The sequence below is a fragment of the Cydia strobilella genome, chromosome 5 (assembly GCF_947568885.1).
Source record: "Cydia strobilella chromosome 5, ilCydStro3.1, whole genome shotgun sequence".
Lineage (NCBI taxonomy): Eukaryota > Metazoa > Arthropoda > Insecta > Lepidoptera > Tortricidae > Cydia > Cydia strobilella.
In genome coordinates, this window is record NC_086045.1 from 20,335,311 (window position 1) to 20,347,499 (window position 12,189).

The following is a 12,189-nucleotide window of genomic DNA, read 5'->3' on the forward strand; positions in this document are numbered from 1 at the left end:
AAACGTAATTAGAGGAACCAATAACACCCGACACACATTAATCCCTTCTGATTCAGTAAGGTTAACGACCCGACGTACATCAAACATTATTACTGCGACCAGTGAGATCCCGAAACAATTTTACGTGAACGTCTGTAAAGAATTGGTGGTTCATTTACGAAGTCGCTATTGGTTTGCTTGCTCCTATAAAATTTAATACGATACGAGATAGCGTGGGCGATTCGGAATGAAGATCGTTGGGAAAACAAGTTAATTTCTCAATTTAAAATGAACCGTATACCGTTAATGTCGTTTTGGTGATGTTCTTAAATTACGATTAGGTAGGTGTGATAATAGCTTGTGTATGAAGTGCAAGACAAAATAATTTCTTGGCATACTTCCCGACTCAATTCGACATTTGACTTTTTGTTGGTTGTTGTCGGATTCAAATGGATGGATGGATTATAATTGACCCCTCCATCACAGAAGTTTGTATGCAGGGGAGGTCAACTATCTCTGCAGCCGACTGTACCTACATGTAGACATTGCTACTTGCAATGTTAATTGCCCCACATAAACAAACGATTAAAGAAAGGTCAACAATTATCATTTTGTGGCATTTACATCTGGTGGCATTGACAAAAAACCTCTCTAGTAAATGTATTTTATCAACGCGTTAGTAAACTTGTTATTTTGATATTATCATTATACCTTTTCTCTTCTTTATAGGAATGTCCGTTTAATTATAAATAGCTGTTAAACTTAATTGAAACAAACCTACACGATTGTGTTCATGAAATGTTCATTTATTATGTAAATTGGGTCGGCGTGGTAATTGAGCCCATCAAAAATTTACCTAAACTCTTAAGCGTGGTTACTAGTTTATTTTTAGACTCCCTACAACGAATATGACGGAAGGCTGTACATACATAATTAGGTATAAGGTAATTTTGGCTGGGTGAGAATTAGGCTCAAATTTAAATATCAATGTGTAATGATATCATTACACATTGATATTTAAATTTGAGCCTTAATAATAGTATTTTCATATGAAAATACTATTATTATTTCTATGAAACGAAACTCTCGACGTGCGCTGTTAACATGGTGTGAACGCGTGTGGTCTACCTACTATGTATATGAATGTAAAATAATATAATGAAGTAAGGAAAATACTTGTATCGTGAAATTTATCATATATACATTTTTTATAGAAGATATTTAATATCTTCTTTGGTGTCACTCGCTTGGCTCCTCTGTGCTCTTTGTCATATTATTGATAATTCGAACACTATTTTCGTGTAGCTTATTTTATCTAAGTACTTAAGTACTTAATATCTCTTCGCAGTATAACTTCAACAAAAAGTGGATTTGAGTTTTAAGACCATAGAATTTCACACTAACATTTTTGCGCAAGTAAAAACCTCCCCACACCAACCTGTTTGACTTCTCACAGTAGCTAAATGCCAGATGATACGTTGAGGGCGACGTTACAGTCATTAGACGTGTAAATATTCAATGACCATGTATGACCTGCTTTGCAATTCAATCGGCCGGTGCTAGAAAGTGTATGAGCCATTACCCTCCCTCATTATTTCGAGGGGATGGCCAGTCGGGCAATCAGTGCGAGGGTAAAACCGCTGAGCTTCTTTACTGGCTCTCTCAGTCAGCCAACTGAACTGCTAATGTTTACGTATAATATGGAAATCTGTATACCGATCAACGACATGTCATGTCATGTCTGCTACGATATGACCACTTTAGCAGAGAAGGGAAAATAAACGGAAGGAGAGGTAGGGGAAGGCCAAGAAAAAGTTATATGAGCCAAGTAAAGGAGTATGCAGGGGCCGTGTCGTACCAGGATACTAAAGGGCTGACTTCGGATCGACCAAGGTGGAGACAACTTCATCACGCTGCACCGACAAGAGCCCACAGCTCTTAAATTGAATGATGATGATGATTATACCGATCAATGTTTTCATTAGTTTTACAGCAGCTCATTGTAAAACATAAAAATGTAGCGTGCATATAAATTGCGGGCTGCTCAAATGGTACAATTCCTGAATCGAAAACGACCGTATCTAACGTATAAACATTTGAACGGGTTCGCTTTGGTTCGAATAGGGGTCTCACAAATTTGGGGGTTTAATGTAGTGCAACGGATGACTCGTGGCATTCGCGCCCCCTGTGGACATGTGGTTACACTACAGTTCCAAAGTCTCACATTACATTTTAGGTTGAAAATTGAACCAGTTTATACATTGTATAATGTGAAAACTTCAATCAGCTCTCCCTTTTCGGTGTGGCACTGCACGCCATTTTGTCAACCGCTTAATATTTATAGCGTTCTTACCGCTCCTAGTAGCTGTTACTTTTACTGCGTTTTTATTATAATTCCTCTAAGCTTTTCTTTTGAATGTCACTATAATTATATATGGACTATAAAGTTTTATGACTTTGTACCGTATCATTGTTTTATTTATTATTATTAGTAGCTTCCTTCGACTTTTCAATTTAAGTGAGTATTGATTTACTCTAGCCTTCCCTTCTCTAAAACTGAACTGTAGGAGGATTTATAAACAAATGCGATTGCTATTTCTCGACTCGTTACTGCGTGATTAATCGGTCAGTTTCGCGTTGATCAGATTAATATAGCCGCCCTTATTGATGCTTAGAGCTCCGAGTTATTTGTCTTTCATTAGTCCCAGATCGACGAAATCCAGTAATGGATCCTCATTTGTATCTTCGGCTGTCTAAATATTGGCGTAAGTGAGGGACGAATCCGGCACCCAGGACAAACATAATTAGAGCTGTATTGTAGTAGCGAGTGTTCACGACAACGGGCTCGCGACGCCGACCCATGCATCACCGTCCAAAACCACAACGTACAAAATTAGTCAATAATTACACAAAGTACCTAATGTGATACGTTCTCACGCTAATGAAGTGTAAGTGATAGCTATTTAAGTACATGGACATCGATGACAATGTAATAATAATTGATCATTTTTATAAACAAAAATAGTTAAAAAGTTCCTTTACCGAATATGCATAAGGGAAAAATATAACCCTCATAATAAAACTTAATAAATCTAGCTTGTCACCTGCAACACTGAAGAGCCAGCAATGTGCCAAATGAAACTATTTTTAGAGTTCCGTACCCAAAGGGTAAAAACGGGACCTACTAAGACTCCTCTGTCCGTCCGTCTGTCTGTCTGTCCGTCTGTCACCAGGTTGTATCTCATGAACCGTGATAGCTAGACAGTCAAAATTTTCACAGATGCGATGTATTTCTTTTGCCGCTATAATAACAAGTACTAAAAACAGAATAAAATAAATATTAAAGTGGGGCTCCCATACAACAAACGTGATGTTTTCGCCCTTTTTTATCGTAATGGTACGGAACCCCTCGTGCGCGAGTCCGACTCGCACTTGTTAAATACAGTGAGATACTCGTACTCATCTTTATTTTTCCAGGAACAAATGATTTCTTTTCTTAACTCATCCTGACTCTCAGTTTGTGTGTAACTTTTAACTTTTGTTTAATAATGACTTCAAAGAACAACTCGTTAGTCAAGGAAGTGTTTTGAAATTCTCGTTTAATATTCATGATGAAATATTTCCAATGCTCTTCCATGCCATCCGACTATAAAATAATACCATAATACATCAAAAGTTTTCCGGCCCGGGACGGCGGCGGGAGCCGGTCCGAGCGGCTATGTTTCCAAACTTGCTTATGAAAAGGCGTATGAGAGCACTTCGTACCGCATTCAGCGCTCACTTTTTCAAGCAAATTATAAAACAATCAATGTTTCATGCACAATACAAAATTACAGGATTTTCGTCGGCATTAACTTTTAAAGATCGCTGGAGATCTGCTAAATCGGCCGCCGCCAACTTATGTCCGAAACCACAACACCGCCTCGCTCGCATTTCTGTAAAAAGTCCGGTATTTGTAGACTCGGAAAGCCGGCATTACCAGAAGGTACCCATATCAGATGTGCGCCTAAAAGCGAGCACAATCCATTATCGAAAGAAGTGGGGGTGGAATGCGATAAAATTTTTCAATCAGGCAACCGCCGAAAAATATTTACAGTGTAACCCGAGGCATCAAGCGGGAGGACAATATTGCGGAGCGATACGCCCGCGGCGGGCCTTCCTACTCTTTGTGCCCCGACTGTCGAAATAATATTGAACTCGGGTGAAATACGAGCGGCCGCGGAGGGACGCGCTCCTGCAAAACTGTTTTTCCGTTCCACCGAACAATGGCAAGCGTTTAGTTTAGAGCGCGGAATCAGGTCATGTTTGCGGATAAAAACAAATGTCCTTCGGCTACAGATTTCCCAGCTAAGTAGTTATAATATTGAAATTTTAGTCCTGGCGCAAAACTTTCTACGGTCTATAAACTTAGAGGTGGAAGACAGGTACCACAGAAATGGTAACTACTAAGGTGTATCGTTCATTCGCTTGAACCACATGCGACATAAAACCTTTGTAGCTAAGACTTTAAGGGCAATTTCTCAACTAGCAGCGCCATTTAAGCATCTCCCATCCTAGTTATTTAGTAGAAACTCTCCGGTAACAGCCTTTATTAGCAAGCTTACCATTTTGAATGAATTTCGATACTCCTTACAGTAACGTCGTAAAAGTCAAATGTAAATAGTGAATAGTCGTGCATAGAATAAGAACATTTCATTTATTAGATTTGACGTGAATGCTATTTTGCAAATCAATGAATAAATACATAAGATTAAGAGAATATTTAATAATAACTGTTACGTTATCTAAGCTAGCACAAGGCAAATCTGGCCTATTGGCTGTGTTTAGATTATACATTCGATAGCAATCAACACTTCGTATAAACTGAATCAGAGGAAGCCCGTTTCCATTGCTTATAAGCTCAATGTATAATATTACTAAAGACAAGGCTATATGTATTACATAAATATATTACCATACTTACATATACTAATATTAATAATCATAGCAAATATATCTGCTTTGGGCTTGTTTATTAACGATATAAAATATTTATGCTGAGATCTTATTGAAAGCTATGCGTTATTATTTATAACAAAACAGAACTCATATATATGCAAAGCTTCATCGGAAACTGGGAAGTGCAAGATTTAATTACAGACAGACACACAGACAACGGGACAGGTGAAACTAAAAAAAAGGTTGAGAAAACTAGAAGTACCTAAATATAATGCAATTTCCTGACCGGTTGAACAAAAACTTGTGTTCTACTTACTGCAGTCAATGTATTATCTTTTTTAATGAAACACTGCTTTATCTACTCTTAATACTTTAAACGCTAAAGGTTCATCTATTGCTCAGCTCGGACTATTTATTGCAGTTAATTAACATTCTAATGTATTTACATAATTATATCCTCAGCGACAAACTCCGGTAATAAAAGGCAATCGCACACTCTCCGTTAGGCGTCGGGTATGGAAATTGGAAATGAGCGGGAACCGTTGCCGGCTGGCTAATGGAAAATTGTTTATTACTATCACCGCAGTAAACTAACCATTGGCAGTAGGTGCTTAAGGAACTTTCTTATCTACGGTTATTGTAGCGTCAATAATACTTACTAAAACACGCATTCCCGAGGTATTATGAAACAATAAATATAATAGGTATGAGTTGAAAATGTTGAAATCGATGATAATGGCAAAGAATCAATAACAAAAAGTACATGAAAGTTTTATTAATTGTATTTGTAAAACCATTATTCAAAGACAACCGAAAAGTGTTTTTAAGTGCCTTCTGATAAATAGGGATGTTTTTTTTTTTAAATTGATGCCTTTGAAATAGAAGTTATCTGGTGCCCAATTTAAAACGTATTATTTTAGCTATTTACATAAAGTTTAATTGAAATACTGCCTACTCAAGCAAAAGTGAGACTCGATAACATTAATGAAACGTTATTTTAAATTATAAATTGTTTTTGTTAAGGTAAAATAACTTTTAAGGTTTTAATTATCTGATTTTGGCTGTGACAGTATTTTCATTTATTAAATACTCAAATAAGGAGTGTTTATAGTAATGAAGGTATTAGGTACATACGTATTTATAAACACAGTTTTACAGTTTTAGCATGTTGTGTGCCTCAGCCGTTTCTCAGATATTCGACTGCATTATTTGACAGATTTCACAAAGAAGCTCGCTGCGTCATTGCAGTCGCGTTATCGAAGTTATGTTTATGCTCACGGTCAGATTATTTACGCTCGAATCCTCGCAGTCTGCGGGCAGTAATTGGCCGCTTACCGCTATCACTTCCATTCATTTCTCGCGATAAACCAGCTCCGGACACATTTGCGGCCCGAGCGCATTCAAGGCAATGCATGCGATTAGTTGCTCCCTAGTTCACGGTGCTTACACTAACTAACCTACCTATCTACATTAAGTACTAAGCTGCATTCTTAGCTTAAGCAAGGATGCTTAATTAAATGAGTTACTTCTACTTTACGTTGTTGGCATCCTTTCAAATTACACGAACAGTATAGTGCAAAAATTAATCATTCATAAAATCCTCAATAACACTCCGCTTAATTAGATGCAGCTCTGCTTGTGAAATTCAAACGTTCGAGCTTCCGTCGTTTGATATATTTCTAAGAAAATAGGTTTGCTAAATATAGTTAGCTTGCAATAGGTAGCTACTCGCCCATTCATGAATCAGCATTACCTAACCGCGGAGCGTAAAACAACCATTGCGTTAAGAGTTATTAATATGAGTGGAGAGTTCAACGAATCCAGGAGTATTTAAATCGCTGTATCATTTGCGCTCGTGCTGCTGTCGGGACTTATAGGTATTATACACGCATTTATCCTTCTTTTAACGCCGAATCAATTAAAAGTAATTCTAGTGTATCTTCTCAAACGTTGTTTATAAACCTATACCTATATTATCTTATAATATTGCATAAAAATTCCCATTGAAGTACCATATTAGTCTTAGTAGTCTTGCCATGTGTCATGATACTCATGATTACTAAACAGGTAACCATAACTAAATTTATATCTGTTCTTACATTTACTTACTTGAAACGAAAAATGAAGGCATTTTAGGAAGTACCTTCATTTAATATTGTTTTGGCACTTTTTAAACAGTTTAAACACAATGACACCTCGAAAATAGACTGTCAAAAATATAAACTTTCTCACCTGGATCTCACCTATGGCTATGATATTTGATAAGTATTCAGTTATACACTTCATCATCTTAATCTATTGATTTATACCGCAGTTTATCAAATTTTATCTTCTGTATCGAGCGTTTTTTGATTTCGCACACTATGAAAGAAACGTTTCGTCTTATGAATTGTTTGGAACACGGCTTCGAATGCCGACGCGCTAACCTCCGACCTTAACGGTCCCGCCAGCAGTGGCGCTTGAATGAAATTCCTTTGTTATTTTACTTTGAAAATTGTAGCTGGGATGTTTATATCTTTAAAAAAAAACTTTTAAAGTTACATATTACTAGCTTCTCACTGTGTAACTTGTTAAAAATTAAAACAAAATCGAGAAAAACCTAAAGTAACTAAGACAATTCAAAAAAAATATTTGTAACTTTATGTTTGTATAATATTTGACATGATTTGTATTGAAATAAATGTTCTTTTATCCTTTTATCTTTAGATATAAAAAAAGAAACATTACAATCATTTGGAATCACATCTTAGGTACCATATGAACCGGCTGTCATAAATTACGTAGTAAGTATATTACGAGTAACTTGTAATTATTAAAGCAATAGATTAACAACTACGCTCTCATCAAATAGGAACAAGATGCCTTTTTAAAAGCCCATTTTAACAAATATTTTTTAATTAAATCCGTTGAGGTTGGTCGGTTTCGAAGGACGCTTATTAACAGGAGGGATTCAGGCGTGTCTAACCAACTTCGTTTAATGGAGACACATGAACTACGCCCCCATATATAACCTAATATTAATCATATGTACCTACCTACTCTTAAATTCTTGGTTCACTTCAGATTGCATACTTTATACTCACATGCTTCAAAACTTCTTTAGGAATGGATGGCATTGTCATTTAGATGATAATTTTATTCCGTTGCTTTATACTGAACCGGTCGTCGGGGGAGGAAATTGGCATAGCAGGGAGAACGCCATTGTTACACATTCCGCTTTAAATTGGGGGCTTTCTTGAATTTACACCCATGACTTGCGATCGGGGAGGACCCGTCGCAGCCTTGGTTTACGCTACAACTTGTAAATCGATAGATCCCACCAAATTACCTGCGCTTACCTAAGCCTAAGCTTATACCTAAGAAATAGAAAGTTAGAAACAGTTAATAATGTAAATAAATATGACTGAAATTAATGATGATTAGCATTTGACATATAACCTAATATTTTTACGAAGGTTGTTTTCATTGAAATATTATTAACATATCTTTCAACTAGAAATTGATATAAATAAAAGATTGAAGTATATTTATAAACTGTTGATAAGATCATGATTGTTCTTAAAAAGTGCGATTTTACGAAGTAATGAAGGTAATTGGTGTGTTTACATTTGTTGCCATTTCTATTTAACTCCACTTTAATTTCGACACAGAATGAAACTTTCAGATATTTTTCTCAACATTTAAATACAATCCCTTCGAATGCCGCCTTATTCATTCGCAGAGATAATACACTATTAACGTTTTTAATTTGTGTTCAATACATGAATCATGCGAAACAATCATCATTGTATGTTTGGAAGACTCGCTCGATGTTACAGTCGGTAATTTCATGTTATCTCTTTGTTCTCCATTCAGCCCACGGAGCAATTAGTTGGAAAATATCTGAATATAAACTTAAGCGATAGCATTATAACAAAATATTATTAAAGCCGATAATATCTTTGAACCGCTTCTCGACCGACCCTCGCATACAACGTGGCTAAGGGGCGTTTTACATCCTTCAATAAAAAGAAATTCGAATGGATCGAGGCGGTGCCGTAGGTACACGAGACTTTTTTTATTCCTCGGTATATACCTATTCAATATACTGAACCTTTCGTCTATCGGCTTGATTTATATGCACTTATTAAAGCTGCATCGATAATATATAAGCGTACTATGAAATATTTTATGGTTTGAAAACTTTAAACTTATGGTTCAAGATTTTAAACACATCGGCTGGCCTATATAGCAAAGGACTAATTACCTGTAGGTAGATGCGGCTGTTCGCAATGTGCTACTTCTAATAGCTTGAACTATTTGTTCCTCTGAGTAAGATTGAGAATGCGGTCTAACCAAATACGTCAAAAGTCAAGCATCCTTTTATCAGTAAAACTGCATTTATTTAGGTATAATTCATTTGCTAAATGTGCGTTTACGCAAATAGCTTGCAAGCTGTCCCCGACGACCGGTCACACTACCTACACCTGTACCTGAATAAAAAAGTTATTCAAACGAGCCAAGCGTGAACTTTGTTTGGACTGCACATCCACCTTGCGTCTTCTTTTTTATAATTAACCTTACGTGATGACGTAATCAAAAGCGTCGTTCAAACGTGCTTGAACAGTTTAACCTCTAGAGTTCTAGACTAATCAAAAAACGGTCACAAAAACTCACCCCAAACAAAGCTACAGTTTGTCATAATAAATTTATTATATTTATTTCACACCAATTTTTTGTTCAAACAGTTACGGAGATCGACCGAGGGGGCAAACTGATAATAACTTTGAATGCTCTTAGTAGCCTATTGGTGCCACAGTAAAAGAGAAAAAGTAGTGTTACGTGGTATTTAGACTTTTTCAATGATAGCGAATTCAATAGGATGTGGGGATTTTTTCAACGTCCCTTTATGCGGCAGCCGTAGGTATGCTTAAAATATTAATGATTTCTTTGTTGAAAATATGCAAAATTGATTGCTACATTTCTTTTCCATTTGTTAGAAGTTCCATTTCTTAATGTACTCTTATAATTGTACGACAATTGTTTTGGAGTGTAAAATATAAAAGCCGGCCAAATGCGCGTCGGACCACGCATTGGAAGATTACATGCCTTCATGCAATACAAAAAGCCATACAAGAGAAACAACTTCGCGGTACTTTCGTCTTTTTAATAAGAAGGTACGTTTTTTTGATGAAACTCATTAGTGACTTAACTGAATATATTTTTATGACATTTTTATGATATTGCAATACAAAAAGCCATACAAGAGAAAGAACTTCGCGGTACTTTCGTCTCTTTAATAAGAAGGTAAGTTTTTTTGATGAAACTCATTAGTGACTTAACTGATCATATTTTTATGACATTTTATGATATTGCAATACAAAAAGCCATACAAGAGAAAGAACTTCGCGGTACTTTCGTCTTTTTAATAAGAAGGCAAGTTTTTTTGATGAAACTTATTAGTGACTTGACTCAACTGATCATATTTTTGGAGCGATTATTTCCATTTAAAGTCACTAAATAGAAAAAAGCTCTTTACAGCCTTAATGTTATCGAATGGCGTTGATTTTACTAAAAAAATGTTTTTGTTCACTTTAAATTCTCCAATTATCCATCTAGCGGCTCATACAATACACCTACGATCCTAATAGCATTAAAATAAATCGTATGTTATTTTCAAAGACCTATCGAATGATGTGCCCATGAAGAGCCACACATTGATTCTACTGCTTTTTTCTTCACGTTTAGTAACCTACATACATGTTATAAATTTTATCTTCTAACTAAACTAAGTAGCGGTTCACAAAATATACCTACGTTACAAATTTAATTAAAATATATGACATAGTTTCCCAGTAAATTGGTTGTGACATACGGACAAACGAACGGACGGACGAACAGAAGGATGGACAGGCAGACATGACGAAACTATAAGGGTTCCGTTTTTGCCATTTTGGCTACGACCCTAAAAATGGGATCTTAACATTATGTCAAAATACCACCCACCCCTAAGGAAATTATAAACTTTTCAATATTTGTCATTCTAACTCATTTGTGTTAACGTTGTAGCCCGTTATGCAATATATATCAGTAAAACGATTGAAAAATAAATGCTAATCATTACTGCGTTATTCCTTCGACTCTAGTAAACCAGTTCATCAGGTCCATTATTTTAGGGCTAAGAGCTCGGCTTGCCTCCGTAGGCCTATATTTAGGGGCGCGATGCAATAAAAGCACATCGCTGTCCGGTCCATTCCCGCACGACTGTGCAAGATAAATGGTCGGCACGGAGCGGCCGCGGCGAAGGAGACGCGTTCTCACGGCCCGTGCCTGCGTTTCTTTCTTTTTGTTTCATCTTGTTTCCGAGTTAGAGGTCGGCACAGCTTGTTCCGAGACTAGAACTGACCGCTGCACGCGCGCCTGGAATAAAAACCGCGCGACGACACCTTACGAGTCCCAGCTACCTGGCGCGCCATTCCATTCCGATCCCGACGTTTATCTGCGTCCCCACGGCTGATTACAATGCCCAATTACATTACCGTTGTCCGCTCAACATGTTGACATGCCGTTTGTAATAATAACTTTGAAGCCAGAGTGTGTCGTTTCGTCTGTGTAAACTGGTCTCGGGCTCTCTCGCGTTAATTAGACACGGCTCTCGCGTAGCGCAACACCTCTCCTCATTATTTACCGCTTCATTAAGAGCTCACGACGAGCGGCTGTCAAAATCTCGCCGAACACCCGTCCACCGGCCGCGGTGCTTGAAATATCGCAGTATTGTCCTACAATAACACTGTCGTCGGCTTCGTTAATTGTCTTAGCCATCTCTCTCCGTCACAGGGTCCGCTTTATTCGAGAGCTCGTCTTTTGTTAGTGAAATAGACTGCTCGTTTCCGTTCCAAAACTGAACTAGCATATAAATATTATAACGCGTTGTGGTGATTGTGCAACATTTCATTCCTTCGCCACATAATTTCCTTTACACAAAAACAAAATATAACTTTTCTGATTTTGGTAACGCGCGGAAATGATGTACCTACTCGGGTCAGTCAGTGAATGAATGAATGTTATAAGCAATGAAATCATAATGATGATGGGCTTAGAAAATCAATTTCATGTACAGTTATGAAATAGTGCGGACATAATGATGATCGACAATCACTACGTACTCGTAGTTGCTGACTACGAGTCCAAAGCTCGGTCGAAGCTTTTTTGTGGTACCAATATTTTAATATTCCATTATCCGATTTGCTTTTATTATCTAATTGAAACTGCGATAGATTTTTTTTAATCTAA

General features: G+C 36.9%; 1 protein-coding gene across 3 annotated transcripts in view; it reads left to right on the plus strand.

Annotated features, from left to right (window-relative positions):
• LOC134741582 (teneurin-a) overlaps window positions 1-12,189 on the plus strand; it is a 73,710-nt gene that overhangs the window by 17,674 nt on the left and 43,847 nt on the right. The window lies entirely within an intron of this gene.